Source organism: Scyliorhinus canicula, chromosome 4 (assembly GCF_902713615.1).
Source record: "Scyliorhinus canicula chromosome 4, sScyCan1.1, whole genome shotgun sequence".
Taxonomy (NCBI): domain Eukaryota; kingdom Metazoa; phylum Chordata; class Chondrichthyes; order Carcharhiniformes; family Scyliorhinidae; genus Scyliorhinus; species Scyliorhinus canicula.
The window spans coordinates 206114135-206130219 of NC_052149.1; the positions used below are offsets into that span (position 1 = coordinate 206114135).

The 16085-nt window shown below is 49.4% G+C and overlaps 1 pseudogene; it reads right to left on the bottom strand.

Annotated features, from left to right (window-relative positions):
- LOC119965331 overlaps positions 1-16085 on the bottom strand; it is a 101751-nt pseudogene that overhangs the window by 70549 nt on the left and 15117 nt on the right.

Here is a 16085-nt window from a genome sequence, read left to right on the forward strand (position 1 = left end):
GAGAACAAAGTTTTAGTTAAAAATTATATATATATATACTTTGGTAGACTCCTACTGGGTTCCCCCTTAGTCGGTGCCTTACTGGTCAACCTTATATACACTGAGTAATTGAGATACCCTGCCCCTAGCAGGACAGTTCATACTCCACAAGGTTCATGGGGAAGACAAGCATTCCCACCCCATAGGCCTCGTATGGGATATTACATTGCTTGGAGGAACTGTGCAAGTGGGGTAAATAAGACTAAAACGTAAAAGACTGTGTGAACCACTCTGACACACTAAACAGCGCGCTGTTGCACTGAAAGTTATGCTTTATTTTTCTCTGCTGTTTGTGTATAATTCAGTAATTTCCGGTTCACATTCCCAGCAAGACAATCCTGCTACCTTTCATATTTTTAGCATTTTTTGATCATTTTTCCACAGAAAGAAATTGGGAAAAATAAGGTGAGGCTGCAACATTTGCATGGGTCATCTGCCAGTCTTCTGGGCCAACATATAATCAACCAGAACCTAGCGTCACACTGAGAGTGACAGAATCTCAGAAAGGATTAATATAAACACTGAATGGTGTGAGCACTTACCAAGTACAAAGGCAGACTGATACTTTGAAACCTGTCCAATACCCATGAGGAAATTGAAAAGACAGAAAACTTCCCAATTGGGAGACAACCCTTGAAGTATACAGAATACAGCTTGTGTAGCCGCACCTCCAAACAGAACTTTCTTTCTCCCAAACCTGCAAAGTAGAAGCAAATAATGTTTCAACTGCTGCATGGATACAAATATGTTCATGAGTGTAGTTATTCACACGCTGGTAATTAAAGTTGCTATAGTCCAGATGACCATTGCCTACTTTTAGGGGGAGAGCTGACTGGTGGTGATTTAACCTGAGGTTTACCACATCTCAGGTGAGGGGCAAGAGTGAATAACCTCAGTTGGTACGGGAATTAAACCCATGGCTTCTGGCCTCGCTCTGCATCATGAACCAGCTGTCCAGCCAACTGAGCTAAACTGGCCCTGCTACACCAGTGTTAATACCATGTCTATATTCTCGCAGTTACATGGCAGCCATACACATAAAAGTGTTTGATTTACATGAAAGCACATGGGAATACAAAATCTGTGATCCTGCCAGCACATAAGTGCCAGAATGTTGCTGAAATACACCAGAGGGACTGGAAGTTAAGTTAGAGCACAGATCTGCAAGATCCCAGTCTGATCTCTGGGTATGTGAGGTGATGCACGATCAATTGCACAACGACGAGAGTTGGATACAACTGAGGCTTTATTGCTCTAAGATGTATGGCCTCCCACAGTAGCTGGCGAAATGGCTGCAACATGGCGGACACACACATTTATACTCCACCTACTGGGTGGAGCCAGCAGGCAGGGACTACTGACGTACCTGTAGTACAGGTCCTACCATACATCACCTAATATAGGTGCAACAGTGATTTACCACATGAGGTGGTTTGTTCAGAATGTAACCTCTGCTGGGTTAACAAAATTGTATTAATATAAGAAGTGAGCCTGAGGTTGGGCAGGAATTCTCACTTATCTGGCCCCATGATAACCGAGCTCTTGGCACTAAAAGGATGAAGGGATAGAGGTGGGGGGTGGGGGTGGAGGCGGGATCAGTGTATTGAACTTGATCAGCCATGATCATAATGAATGATGGTGCAGGCTTGAAGGGCCGAATGGCCTCCTCCTGCATCTATTTTCTATGTTTCTATGTAGGATCAGTGGAAATATGTATGCTGAGCTCACATGCACCTCCCTGAATTGGGCTCAGTTGGATACCAGGGTGTGGTGAAATTCAAGTTTGTATTTTGAGGGACGGGATTTACAATTTTGTTTTTAACTGCGGTGTTATGAAGGGGACCACAGCAACAATTGGAAAATGCTTATTTGGACAACATTATTGCGCAATCCCCATCCAGCCACTTATTTCATGGATCTCCGAGCACTGGTCCCAATTATGCCCCATGGATTTTTAAAAGAATGTATTCTCGCCATCGTGGCCATCACAAGCAAGGGGGGGCGGGCAAATATTACCTATTGGGGAGCACTTTGTTCCCTAAAGGAACTAGTTAAGTTTTCATAACAAACCAACAGCTTCACTTTTAATCATAGCAGCTTCTTTGTTTCTATATTAAAAAAAAAATGATTTCAAATTCACATGATGGCATTTGAACTGATGTTCTGCAGTATTGGTTTACTAGTTCAGTTATATAATCACTGTGATTTCATGCTACTCCTATTTATAGGACACCCACCATTGCCATGTTAATGAAGAACCCTTATTGAAGGACCAAGCAAACTTTAACAAAGCCTGTGACGGAAGCCCTGCGGCAAGTGCACTCACAGCATAATGCCTCATGTCACAGATTTCCAGTCTTAAATCAAGTGTCAACAAAAAGTTTTGGCATGGATGATCATCTTTTGAGATCCCCAGCCATCATAGATACCTGTTCAGTTCACATTACATGTTATTAAGGATCGTCTGACTCTACTCGACACAGCTCAGCTTATTGACAATATCTTAGCTGTGATACTAAGGACCTGTGTCAGCTGAGTTCTGAGCTAAACTGTTCTAATACAGCTATGACACTGGAATCCATTCAACAATGTGGAAAATATAAAACAGGATAAGTCCTTTTGAAACAAATTGATATCCTGTTAGCCTCCTCTTAAATCATCAGGAAGTGATGAGCTGAATCATTAAATCAATGAGCTTATTGTGCAAATTGATAGATGTGAGGATGGAGGAGGCAGGGGAGGAGGGTTTAAGAGGGTTTAAGGCTTGTGTATTGCCTGGCCTTGTTTGCCATGCCCAAATGCATTCCCTCACACTTCTCCAGATGGAATTTCTTTTGGAAATTTCCTACCTACCTGACTAGTTCCTTGTCATCTTGCTGCAGTCCCCAGTTCCATTCATTTTCATAGAATTCCTACAGTGCAGAAGGAGGCCATTCAGCCCATTGAGCACTGACCATCTGAAAAAGCACCCGACCTAGGCCCACTCCCCCGTCCTATCCCCATAACCCCACCTAACCTGCTCATCTTTGGACACTAGTGGGCAATTCTGCGTGGCCAATCCACCTAGCTACACATCTTTGGGCTGTGGGAGGGAAACCAGAGCACCCAAAGGAAAGCCACCCATCTTCAGGAGGAAAGTGCAAACTCCACACAGACAGTCACCCGAGGCCGTAATTGAATCCGTGATGTGAAACAGCAATGCTAATCGCTGTGCCACCGTGCCGCCCTGGAGCCCTTCAAGCAGAACGCCAATTTCTGTATCATCTGCAAACTTCTTTATTATACATCTTCCATCTAAATCATTGATTATATACCATGGGAAGCGTGTGGTACTGAACCCTGCTCTACTGGAAGCAACTTTCCAATCACAAAACACCCAATGACCATGATTTTTTTCATCCTGCCTGTAAGGCCATTTTGGAACCAAAGGCATTTCCTCTTGATTCTCAGATGCTTTGATTTTCTGACAGTGTGCCATGTGTGACTTTGTTAACAGCCTTGCTAAAAAAAAAGTATGCATAAATACTCAACTTTTATTGACCTCACAAAAAAAATGCAATCAAGTTAGTCAGACATACCTTCCCTTCACAGATGCCTACCATCTGTCCTTGCTTATTTAGTGACTTTCTAAGTGACAACATGAACTGCTATCTGAGTTTTTTCTAACAATTTGCCCACCTCCAAGATTATAGGCTAACTGACTGTCTTTAAGGAGACTATCCTGTCTACCCTTAATAAATAGTCCAAATCCATTATTTGTGTGCATACATTGGACAGAATTAAGAGATGCAAGTGTTGTGGTGGGTGGTTTTGGCAGCACCCACCCTGCTGACTGGACTGGTGGGAACTTGTGCCCGATTCTATGCTTGGAAGTTCATTAATTATGCACAGGTGCTGGTTGGGCGTGGCGGGTTGGAAGCTAATTCACCTTCCCACTGTCAGTTTACAGGATTGAAGGTCCGGATCCCATATTTAAAGGCCAGTCCAAGACATACATCTCACTCTCTCCAGTCCACCTGGCTTCAGCACACTTGCAGAGATGTCTTCCAGCCACAGGAAGAAGGCCAAAAACCTCAGGATGGTGGCAGTCCTCCATTTCACCCACCAGGCCCTTGAGGCCTTGATCAGAGGAGTGATGGTACACAGGCATGTCCTGTATCACAGAAACGGCACCAGGAAGCAAACTAATCTCGCATCTCCAGCCTCCAGTGCAGGAAGAGGAGGTACATCAGGCTAAGTCATCCTTTAGCTGACTCCAATCTCAAACTCACATCATGGCATAATGCACTCAAATAGCTACTGTCTTCGGAGTTCTCACACGACCATTAGTGGGGGACACATATCAACATTTATTCTCTCACGGAGACTTTCACATCACCACCATCGCAACAATCATGTTGCTCACACCCCATCCTCTGGTCCTTCTGAGGAGGGCTCACCACACGAAGGACATATGTATCTTACCCAACCTCTGTATCACCCCCTCTGCCTTCCATTTGTCTTCGTACTGGTCAAGATGGCGCACACCAAGTGCAAAAGATTGCTGACTGGGGTAAGGATGTTTGACGGCATTACTCTCACCGAGTTCGAGGAGGCAGCAGTCAACCTTGCTGGGGAAGACAGGGGTTGGTCCTGGTGGGAATGGGTGATCAGCCTCTCCCAACAACCTTGGATGATCACAGCTACAATGGAGACCGTGGTCCAACAGGTGTTACCAGATTTGCACACTGCCCTGCTCTCTATGACAATAAACCCTGGTGGACACCATCAAGATGTAAGCAATTTGGCAAGGAGGCACCCTGACCTCCCTCCAGCATCATCTCCTGCAGGAGTTTGGGTAGGCCCCTCATGCATCCAAAGAAGGGTGAGCATCATGAAGATCTGGAGGCTCAGGGATCTCGGGAGGCTGCTGAAGGTTCTTATGTGCACAATGATGCCATTGAGAAAAGAAGATGCAGGAGATGTGCCTGTGATACTTTAATTGATGGCAGGTTCCAGGAACAGTAAAGTTTTATGTGAGGGCATATGACCACATCTCTCCTGTCCCTCAGTGCCACTCCCTTTTATCTTGGGGGATGTCCTCCCACTCACCGGGGGCCTCCTCTCCGGACACTCCCAAGCGTCCTCTCTGCCTGTTGCCCCATTTGCTCCAAGGGTTCCCTCTGCATGTGACCCCCATTCGCTCCAGCTGCTCATGCCGCCAAGAGCACTTCTGCTCCTAAATAGGAGACCCTTATCACAGAACCCTCCAGGCCTCAGGCCACCAGAGGATGTCTGCCAATGTTATCATAGATATTAGGACAGAGCAGATTTTGGCACTGCATCAAGTCATAGTGGCAGGGTTAGGAAAGTAAGAAATGTTGATGTCACTTTTGGCCACGGCCGTGTTACCACTGTAAAAAAATTACTCATTTATGAATACATTTGATGGTTATGTGAATGTTTTATTCAACTGAGGGCATTGCGAATTTGTACATTGGAATCCTCTAATGTTGTTGACATTTAGCCATCTTCCCATTCAGTGATAGTGTCCCACTGTGAGATTAACATTCCTGTGATGTCAACCGCAGTTAAACTGTTCTCTGCACCCTTGTGTGATGTCAGTGAGATGTGTTTAAATCTTTATTTGAAGTGTGTTAAGTCAGCTTTACTAACCCTTCTTCCTCAAGGAACACCAGTGAGTGAGGGTTCAGCATTGATATTCTCACAACAATTGTGCCTCCTCAGTAGTAGTGGTAGAAGACAAGCACAGAGGAGGATATCCCCAGGCAGCTCCCCAGCACAGTCGCAGAAATGTTTTCACCATTAGATGGCAGCAAAAGCTTCCAGTCTTTGTAGTGGTCTTGCTCTTCATTGAACCCTCAGTTCCCAGAGTGAGGGGCATTCACAGGACGCCGGGAACCAAAGCAGAGATCATGGACTGGCAGTTGTTGAAGCCAGAAGGCGGAAGTGTGAAAGCAGGTTTCATTCTCGTTGAGTGGGAGGATGGGAGGACATCCCCCAAGATAAAAGGGAGTGACATTGAGGGCCAGGAGAGATGTGGTCATATGCCCTCACATAACTTTCTCTTTCAGGAACCTGTCATCAATTAAAGTATCACAGGCATACCTCTTGCATCTTCTTTTCTCAATGGCATCACTGTGCACATAAGAACCCGCAGCAGCCTCCTGAGGTTCCTGAGCTTCCAGATCTTCATCTTCCGATGAGCTTTCATCCTGCAGTTCGCTATCTGGTCTCTTTTTCCATCCCATCCCAAGGCTGTCTGCACAGTCATCTATCAATGTAAATATCCCCCACCTTCAAGAGACCTTCACATAACCCCCCCCCCCTTTATTATGTGTTTTCCAATCTAAAGACTTTAGATGTTTCTGATTACCATCACCATTCCATCTGTAGCCCAGTACAGAGAGACAGCAAAGCCCAGGGGCAGGGACTTTGAGGAAGACCTGTGGACCAAGCTGTGCTTTTCTCCTCTGGAGCACCCTTGCTCTACCCTGCAGGTGGAGTATACCGTGCTCCCAATGATTCCTCCTGATGCATGCCTTCTGCACCCCTGGGCTGTCTCCTATCTCTGACTGTTGACTATAATGATCACATAGCCCTGGACAGCCTGTAATCTGACGCCTTGCCACATCACCACAGGAGTATTTGTGGTCTCGATTCCTGACTGCAAGCCACAAACCAAGGACTTGAATGTTCCCCATTGCCATGAAGATTAAGGACTACTATGTTCCCTCTCAAAACACTATTCCGACCATCTTCTGATTCGGTGTGCGGCCCATCCTTCATGCACTTCACTAACAACGCACTCCCCTTCCTAGACTGCGTGCAATCTACTTCCCTTAGTCTGTCAGTGTTTCATATACACTTTTTGGCTCCAGCTTCCCACCCCTTGGTCTACACTCTACATCCCATTGTTCCTCATTGTTCTCCACCACCTTGGTCCCTGCCTCCTAGCATGCCCCCTGTCTCCCTTGCACAGCCCTCCTCACCCCCTTTCACAGTCTTCCTTCCCCTTTGTCCTGGGGAATGTACAGGGTTAGTTTTTCACACCCCACCCCTAGTTACATGGGCACATTTGGAGGGTGCTTAATTGGGCGAGGGCCAATTACAAATTAGACAGGAACTGGAGAATGTTGATTGGAAGCAGCTATTTGAGGACAAATCCACGACTGACATGTTGGAGACCTTTAAAGGCCAGTTGATTGAAGTGCAGGGCAGGCATGACCCCGCAAAAATTAAGGAAAGAAATGGCAGGATTCAGGAACCATGGATGACAAGGGAATTTGTATTCTTAGTCAAAAGGAAGAAGGAAGAATACGATAGGTCTAGGCATCTAGAAACTGACGAAGCCGTGGAAGTGTACAATGAAAGTCGGAAGGAACTTCAACGTGGAATTAGGAGGGCTAAAAGGGGCAATGAAATATCTTCAGCTAACGTGGTCAAGGAGAATCCCAAGGCTTTTTATGCATTTATTAGGAGCAAGAAGTTTGCAAGAGAAAAAGTAGACCCACTCAAGGACAACGGAGGAAGGTTATGTATGGAACCACAGGAAGTGGGTGAAATCCTTGAGTATTTTATTGTATCGGTATTCAACAGGGAGAAGGACATGACAGAGGTCAAAGTTAGGTGTATGAATGCTCTTGAGAACATCAATATATCAAAGGAGGAAGTGCTGTGTATCCTAAATTGCATTAAGGTAGACAAGTCCCCGGAGCTGGATGGGATCTATCCCAGGTTACTGTGGGAGGCAAGGGGAGAAATAGCTGGGCCTTAACAGATATCTTTACATCCTCTTTGACCCAGGCGAGGTTCCAGAGGACTGGGGAATAGCCAATGTTGGTCCCTTCAGAGGGAAGCAGGGATAATGCAACAAATTATGGGCCAGTGAGCCTGACATCAATGGTAGGGAAGCTTTTGGAAAAGATATTGAGGAACAGGGTGTATGCACATTTTTAGGAAAATGGACTAGTTAGTGACAGCAGCATGGTTTTGTACGGGGAAGGACATGTCTCACCAACTTGACTGAGTTTTTGAAGAGGTGACAAAGAAAATTGATGAGGGTAGGTCTGTGGATGTGGTTTATATGAATTTTAGTAAGGCGTTTGGCAAGGTCCCACATGACAGACTGGTACAAAAACTAAAGTCACATGGGATTCAGAGTGGATTGGCAAGTTGGATACAGAACTGGCTTGGTTCTAGAAGACAAAGTGTAGCGGTGGAAGGGTGTTTTTCAGAATGGAGATTTGTAGCTAGTGGTGTTCCCCAGAGATCGGTGCTGGGCCCACTGTTGTTTGTAGTATGAAAATGAAATGAAATTAAAATCGCTTATTGTCACGAGTAGGCTTCAATGAAGTTACTGTGAAAAGCCCCTAGTCGCCACATTCCGGCGCCTGTCCGGGGAGGCTGGTACGGGAATCGAACCGTGCTGCTGGCCTGCTTAGTCTGCTTTAAAAGCCAGCAATTTAGCTTTGTGAGCTAAACCAGCCCCTATATATAAATCATTTGGAAGAAAATGTGGGTGGTCTGATTAGTAAGTTTGCGGATGGCACGAAGATTGACGGAGTTGCCGATAGTGCCGAGGATTGTCAGAGGATACAACAGGGTGTAGATAGATTAGAGACTTGGCAGGTGGAGTTTAATCCAGATAAATGTGAGGTGATGCATTTTGGAGGATCAAGTCTAGGTATGAATTATACTGTAAATTGCTGAACCCTTAGGGACATTAACATACAGAGGGATTTGGGAGTGCAGGTCCACATTTCCCTAAATGTGGCAACACAGGTGGCCAAGGTGATTAAGAAGGCTCATGGCATGCTTGCCTTCATCAGCCAGGGCACTGAGTACAGGAATTGGGAAATCATGTTCCAGCTATACAAAACCTTGGTTAGGCTGCATTTCATGCAGTACTGATCTCCACATTATCAGAAGGACATGGAAGCTTTGGAGAGAGTGCAAAGTAGGTTCACCAGGATGTTGCCTATGGTGTTGGCTATGATGAGAGGTTGAGGATTGTTTTTGCTGGAAGGACGGAGCCTGAGGGGAGACCTGATAAGAGGTCTACAAAATTATGAGAGGCGTAGACAGGGTGGATAGTCAGAGATTTTTTTCCAAGCGTGGAAGTATCAATTACAAAGGGGCACAGGTTCAAGGTGAGATAGGGAAAGTTTAAGGGAGATGTGCGGGGTTAGGTTTACACAGAGAGTGGTGGATCGCGCTGTCAGAGGACGTGGTGGAAGCAGGCACACTGGCAACATGAATAGAGAGGAAATAGAGGGAGCAAGGGCAGAAGGTTTTTTAGTTTGGGCATCATGGTTGGCACATGCATGGAGGGTTGAAGGGCCTGTTCTTGTGCTGTACTTGTCTTTGTTCTTTGTTCCTATCCTCCCCTCAAACCCCTGGTTGAAATGATCATTTCTGAAAGTGCACTTCTGTCTGAGTACCATTGCATAATAATGTCTTTGTGGACAGATATGTCAGCCATTGGGAGGAAAAGACCCCTGTACTCCCCAACACCAGCTGCAGCACTGGTCAGTGTCATAACACAGTTGTATTTCTGGACAACTTCAGCAAAGAGTAGGAGCAGATCAACCCTACAGCCTGAGCAGTGTGGCGTTCATTACAACAGCGCTATGACAGCTAGGCTATGTATGTTACGCTCACCTCACATTCTTAAGCGAACTGAGGTCCAACTCATGCGTACCATGCATTTTCAACTGGGTTTCACGCAGTCATACATTAAAGAAAAAGCCGTTCAGCCCATCAATTCTGACCAACAAAACTACACAAATTCTACACTAATCCCACTTTCCAGCACTTGCCCCATAACCTTGAAGGTGATGTTTCAAGTGCTCATCCATGTACTTTTTAAATGTTGGAAGTTTCCCACCTCTGCTAGCTTCCCAGGCAGTGCATTCCAGACTCCCACCACCCTCGGGATGAAAAATGTTTTCCTCAAATTCGCTCTGGACCTCCTGCCCCTCACCTTAAAATTATGCCCCCTCTTTGTTGACCCTTCAACTGAGGGGAACTTCTTCCTCACTATTAATCATGCTGCCAATCTTTGTTTCATCTGCAAGCTTACTTATTACCCCTCCCCCTCCTCCCCGCCACATCCTCACCTCAATTGTTTATATATATCACGATAATAAGGGTGCTATCACTGATTCCTGTGGTGCACTGCTGGACACAGGCCTCTAGTTATACAACCAGCCTTCTACAGCCACCCCCTGTCTCCTACAACTTGCCAAGTTACCCAAGATCCCATGTGCCTTTACCTTCTTTATCAATCTCCCATGTGGGACCTTGTCAGTGCTTTGCTGAAATCCATACAAACTGCATCAACTGCACAACCCTCATCTACCCACCCAGTCACGTCCTCAAAACACTCAACAAAATTCTTTGGACATGACAAAGCCACACTGCTGATCCCTGATCAAACATTACCTCTCCAAGCGGAGCTTAATTTTCTCCTTCAGTATTTTCCGCAATAGTTTCCCCCTGCTATTGATGCGAAACTCACTGGTCTGTCATTCTCTAGTTTATCTTTGCCACCCTTCTTCTTGAAAAGTGGAACCACATTAGTGTTCTCCAATTCTCTAGCGCCTCCCCTGTGGTGAGTAAGGAGTAAAAGAATTGTGTCAGCGTCCCTGTAATTTCTACCCTTGTCTCCCACAGCAGCCTGGGATACAATTCACTTGGACCTGGTGTATTCACCCACTTTTAAGCTTGCCAAAACCTCCAATTCCTCCTCACTCTCAATGTCTAACTGTTCAAAAACCTCACTGTCACTCTTCCTGAATTCTGTACCTATATCCTCCTTCACCCAAGTGAAGACAGATGTGAAGTACTCTTTTAACACCCTACCAATGTCTGCAGGTTCCACGCACGGATTGCCTGCATGGTCCCTGATGGGCCCCAACTCTTTCCCTGGTTAACCTCTTCCCCTTAATATACTTTGATTTGATTATGATTTGATTTATTGTCACATGTACCGAAGTACAGTGAAAAGTATTTTTCTGTGGCCGAGGGAACGTACACAGTACATACATAGTAGACAAAGAGAATAATCAACAGAGTGCATTGACAAATAGTACATTGACAAACAGTGATTGGTTACAGCGTGGAACAAGGGGCTAAACAAAGCAAATACAAGAGCAGCATAGATTATTTGGGATTTGCTCTCATCCTACTCGCCAGTGCCTTTTCATGCTCCGTCTTTGCTCTCCTAATTGCTGTCTTACGATCCCCTCTGCACTTTCTAAACCCCACTAAGGCCTCTGCTGATTGGCTCCCTTTGTACCAGCAAAAAGCCTCTCTTTTCTTTCTTATGTAGTTCTGAAGATTCCCAGACATCCAGGGTTCTCTGGGCTTGTTGCTCCTACATTTCATCCTGAAGGGAACATGCTATGCCTGTACTCTCCCCATTTCTATTTTGAATGCCCCGCTCCACCCCTGTTCCCAGTCTACTTTGGCCAGATCCTATCTTATTCTAATAAAATGTGCCATCCCCACGCCAACACCGTTGTTTGCAGACCATCTTTTTTCTTTTCCATAATCAACTTAAATCATACTGTGGTGTGGTCGCTGTCACTAAAATGCTCCCCACTGCCACACTTGTATGGCTTTGTTCCTCAGAATTAGATCCAGCACTGCACTGTCCCTTGTTGGACCTTCCACAAATTGACATAAAAATTCCTCATGAATACATTTGAAGAAATCTGCTCCCTTTATATCCTTTACAGGATGACTATTCCAATTAATGTTGGGGATGTTCAGGCCAATGAAATTCCAGCGAGCAAATGTTTCAATGAGCATTCATGAGATTTTAATGAATGCAAATGTCATTGACACCTTTATACAGCGGCTTACTGCCATCGGGGAACAAAGCCAGACAGGTGTTAGAGAATTGCTTTTACGCTGGTGTGTTTGATTTTTTTTTTGCCTGCTGCTAGACTCTCCAATCCTGCCCACCATGTCAGCCGCCACCGGTGAGTTGGGAGAATTCTGTTCATTCTTTTGTCATGTGGCAGGGTGAATTTCAAAGGGAAGGCATTAAGTAGATGAACTCTCACTTTGTGTTGGAAAAGACTTTGGGCGCAATTCTCCGCTCTCACGCCGGTTCGGAGAATAGCGGGCCGTGCAAATTTTCACGGCGACGCTGGTCCGACGCCCTTCCACTATTCTCCGAACCCCGCACAAACTACACGTCGGCATTCCTGGAAAAGGCCTCGAACGCACCCCCGACCCGACCAGAATCGCTACTTATTGGCCCCCCCGCTATTCTCCGGCCCGAATGGGCCGAAGTCCCGACATCATCACGCACTGTTTTCACGCCGGCCAACACACCTGCTTTTCAAGTTCATCAACCAGCCGTGCTGGCTGACGAGAGCTTCGAGTAGGTGAGCGCACCGCTCAGCGCACCGCTCAGCGCACTGCTGGAATCTGGCAACAACGGGGAAGGCATCCCCGTGAACGGGAGGGGGTCCAGAGCGGGGGGAGTGGGGAGACGGAGGGGGGAGTGGGGGAGACGGAGGGGGGGGAGTGGAGAGACGGACTGGGGAGTGGGGGAGACGGAGGGGGGAGACGGAGGGGGAAGTGGGGGAGACGGAGGGGGGATATGGAGGGAGTGGGGGAGACGGAGGGGGGAGTGGGGAGACGGAGGTGGGTGGGGGATGGAGGGGAGTCTGAGGGGGGAGTGGGGGAGACGGAGGGGGAGTGGGGGAGACGGAGGGAGAGGGGAGACGGAGGGAGAGGGGAGACGGAGGGGGGAGTCTGAGGGGGGAGTGGGGAGAGACGGGAGGGGAGCGGGGGAGACGAGGGGGGAGTGTGGGAGACGGAGGGGGGAGTGGGATGGGGGGGGAGTGGGAGTGGGGGGGGTAGGAGGATGAGAGTGAGCGAGTGACCACGTCCAACCCCGGTTACAAAATGTCTGCCACCATGCCAATGGCGTGCCAGTCACGAGTACACGCCGCTGGTTGCCCTGTGGCTTACGGGACACAGGCCACTGACGCACAGCGTTGAAGAGGAGCGTAGTTAACTGCCCGTTGGATGCAGAAAGTGACCAGGGGTTTAGGCTGCCGCGCTGTGTCAGCAGCAGCCGACCAGGCCAACTGGGACACACAGGTATCCGTGGCAGGCGGCTGCCGAGGTGTAGACTAACCTCCGTCTAACATGTCCGTTTTCTCTCTGCCCCCACCACCCTTCTGTAGGTTAGCACAATGTCTGCGAACAGAACGGCTATGTTCTGCGCAGTGGTTGGGGGCCGCTGCACTGCATTTGGAGATGCAGCAGCATCCACAGCCACAACCCGCAGTGATGCAGGGCCAGATGCAGCAGCAGAGGGAAGGGCGAGGAGTTGCCAGTCGTCGAGCAGCATGGGGGAGGAGGAGGAGGAGGAGGGGGAGGAGGAGAGAGTGAGGGTGCAGCCACGGCACCAGAGGCGACGACCAAGGTCGAGGGTGTACCGTGCCCGGGATCTCTTTCCTAACAATGACGGACATCACCTGCAGTAGGAGGACTCCGGCTGCGTAGGCGACGGTGATACATATCTGTCACCTCGTGGCGCACCTCGCCCCACGTGGAACGGGGGAGGACACGCGATCCCGGTTGCCATCAAGGTGACGGTCGCTCTTAACTTCTATGCGACCGACTCCTTCCAGTCTCCGAGCGGGGACCTCTCCGGGATCTCCCAGTCATCGGTCAACAGGTGTATCCGGGATGTGACCGACGCCCTCTATGCCATCGCGGACCTCTACATCACCTTTCCTGAGGACCGAGCAAGTCAAGACTCACAAACTCGTGGATTTGCCAGTGTGGCCGGGATACCGATGGTGCAGGGGGCAATCGATTGTGTTCACGTCCCCATGCGCCCACCTGCAGGGGACAGGGATGTGTTCACAAACAGAAGGGGGACATACTCCATGAATATCCAGGTGGTATGCGACCCCCACATGAGGATCATGAACGTCTGTGCAAGGTTCCCAGGGAGTGTGCATGACTCTTACATACTGGCGCAGTCATACATCCCTGTTTGAGGGGCGTCCCCCCCCGGCTGAGGGGCTGGTTGCTAGGCAACAGGGGTTATCCGCTGAGGTCGTGGCTGATGACGCCTATACGGAGGCCTCAGACCAATGCGGAAACACGATACAACAAGGCCCATGCAGCAACCAGGGGTATGGTGGAGCGCTGCCTTGGCCTCCTGAAGATGAAATTCAGGTGCCTATACCGCTCCGGAGGGGCCCTGCAGTACCAGCCCGACAGGGTCGCTCGCATTGTTGTGGTCTGCTGTGCGCTGCACAACATCGCGATGCAGAGGGGAGATGACCTGCTGCAGGAGGCGGAGGGAGAAAGCCAGTGGCAGTGGTGCCAGCACAGAGGAGGAGGAGGAGGAGGACGAGGAGGCTGGCGAGTGGCGGGCGCAGCATGCAGACCACGACCCAGGTGCTGGTGATGTCCAGGAGGCAGCACGACGGACCCGGCGAGGACGGCGGGCACGCGACGCCTTGGTGGCAGCACGGTTCACGCGTCACATGTGACGTCCCCGCTGAACACCAAACCACCACCTGCATCGCTAGTCGTGTAGAGGGTCAACACACAACTGCCACCATCACAGCCTCCCCACCCCCTCTCAGTGTACACTGCTCCACTTAGAAATCACCCTTACCACTGGGTCCAGACGGTATGGCGCAACATCGATGGCTGTGTCAGCGGGTGTGATCAGTGCCATGTGGAATGATGACAGCCCGCTCTGCGAAGAGCTGTGACCTCAGAATCGTTAGAGAGAGTCTGACCCATGGCAATAGCTGAACCATCCACCTTGGTGGCTGAGATCGTCACGGACACTCTATCACGGCCCGCGTGGGCTAGCTGTAGGGAGGGGTGGGGGGGGGGGTAGGGACTGCACACCCGGCACCAAAGTTTCACCGCTCGTCAACCCCAGCGACACTCGGTCACCATCACGAATCCTGTGGCTGTGGAACAATCACACGGTATTACAAGTAAGGTGGAACAGTTTGTTTAATGTGAACAAACATTTACATGTGCCCTAGCCCCTACAACTAAACTGTGCCCTTCACCCGTGCCAACTTACTCAGTGTCCTATCTTTGTTGCCTTACGGGCCTACCACTACGTCTAAGTGATTCCCCAGATGATACAGCAGGAGTGGAGGAGGACTGCTGCAAATCGCCCCCTTCGACTAGTTTCTCCTTCGCGTTTCCTGGGGCGACCCGGCCTTGATGGGCCAGGCTGCTTTGCGGGCATCTCGGGTGACGTGTGCCACCCTGCTCTGCCTGCTGCCCACCTGATGCACCAGGGATGGGACGGGGGGAGGCCGAGAATTCCGGGACGTCCCGTGATGGAGTTAATGGGACGGGCCCCGAAACCTCCTCCTCCCTCGGGGAGCCCGGTGGCCCCCGGGCCTCACTTTGGGACAGAGGTGCGAGTGGGGAGGTGCCCCTACGCGCCACCGACACCTGGCGCTGCCAGTCCTGGAGGCCTGCAACGGTATCCACCAGGATCCAAAGGTTTGCAGAGATGGAGTCCAGGGAGTTAAACATTCCCGCCAGGGACTATGCGACCTCAACCTGTGTGTGCACGACACCATCCAGCACATGTGTCAGGCGGTTGATGCTCTCCGCGACTGACTGCTGCGACTGGGCCATGACCTGCTGAGACTCGGCCAAGGCCCGCAGCGCGCCGGCAATGTCGTTTTAACTCTGGCGCATTGCTGCCTGTGAGAGGGCAACCCTGTCCAGGGCCGAGGATGACGCGTGCACGTGAAGCCCAACGTCTTGCATAACCTGACCCATGGCCGAAACCGTATCACCCATTGCCTCCACCGCGGATGCCACCCGTGCGGTGTCGGGCTGGGTTTCTGCCATGAGCGGCACCACTCCCTGCTCGTGGACGCGGTTCGACTCCTCTAACAGCGTCTGCAGAGTCTGGAAGACAGCTCTCATCCCGTCATTGTGTCCCTGGGTTTCTTGATGCATCGGCTGTGCGGGTGGGTTGAGAAAGTCCAGGAACTCTGAAAACGTCTGGGAGC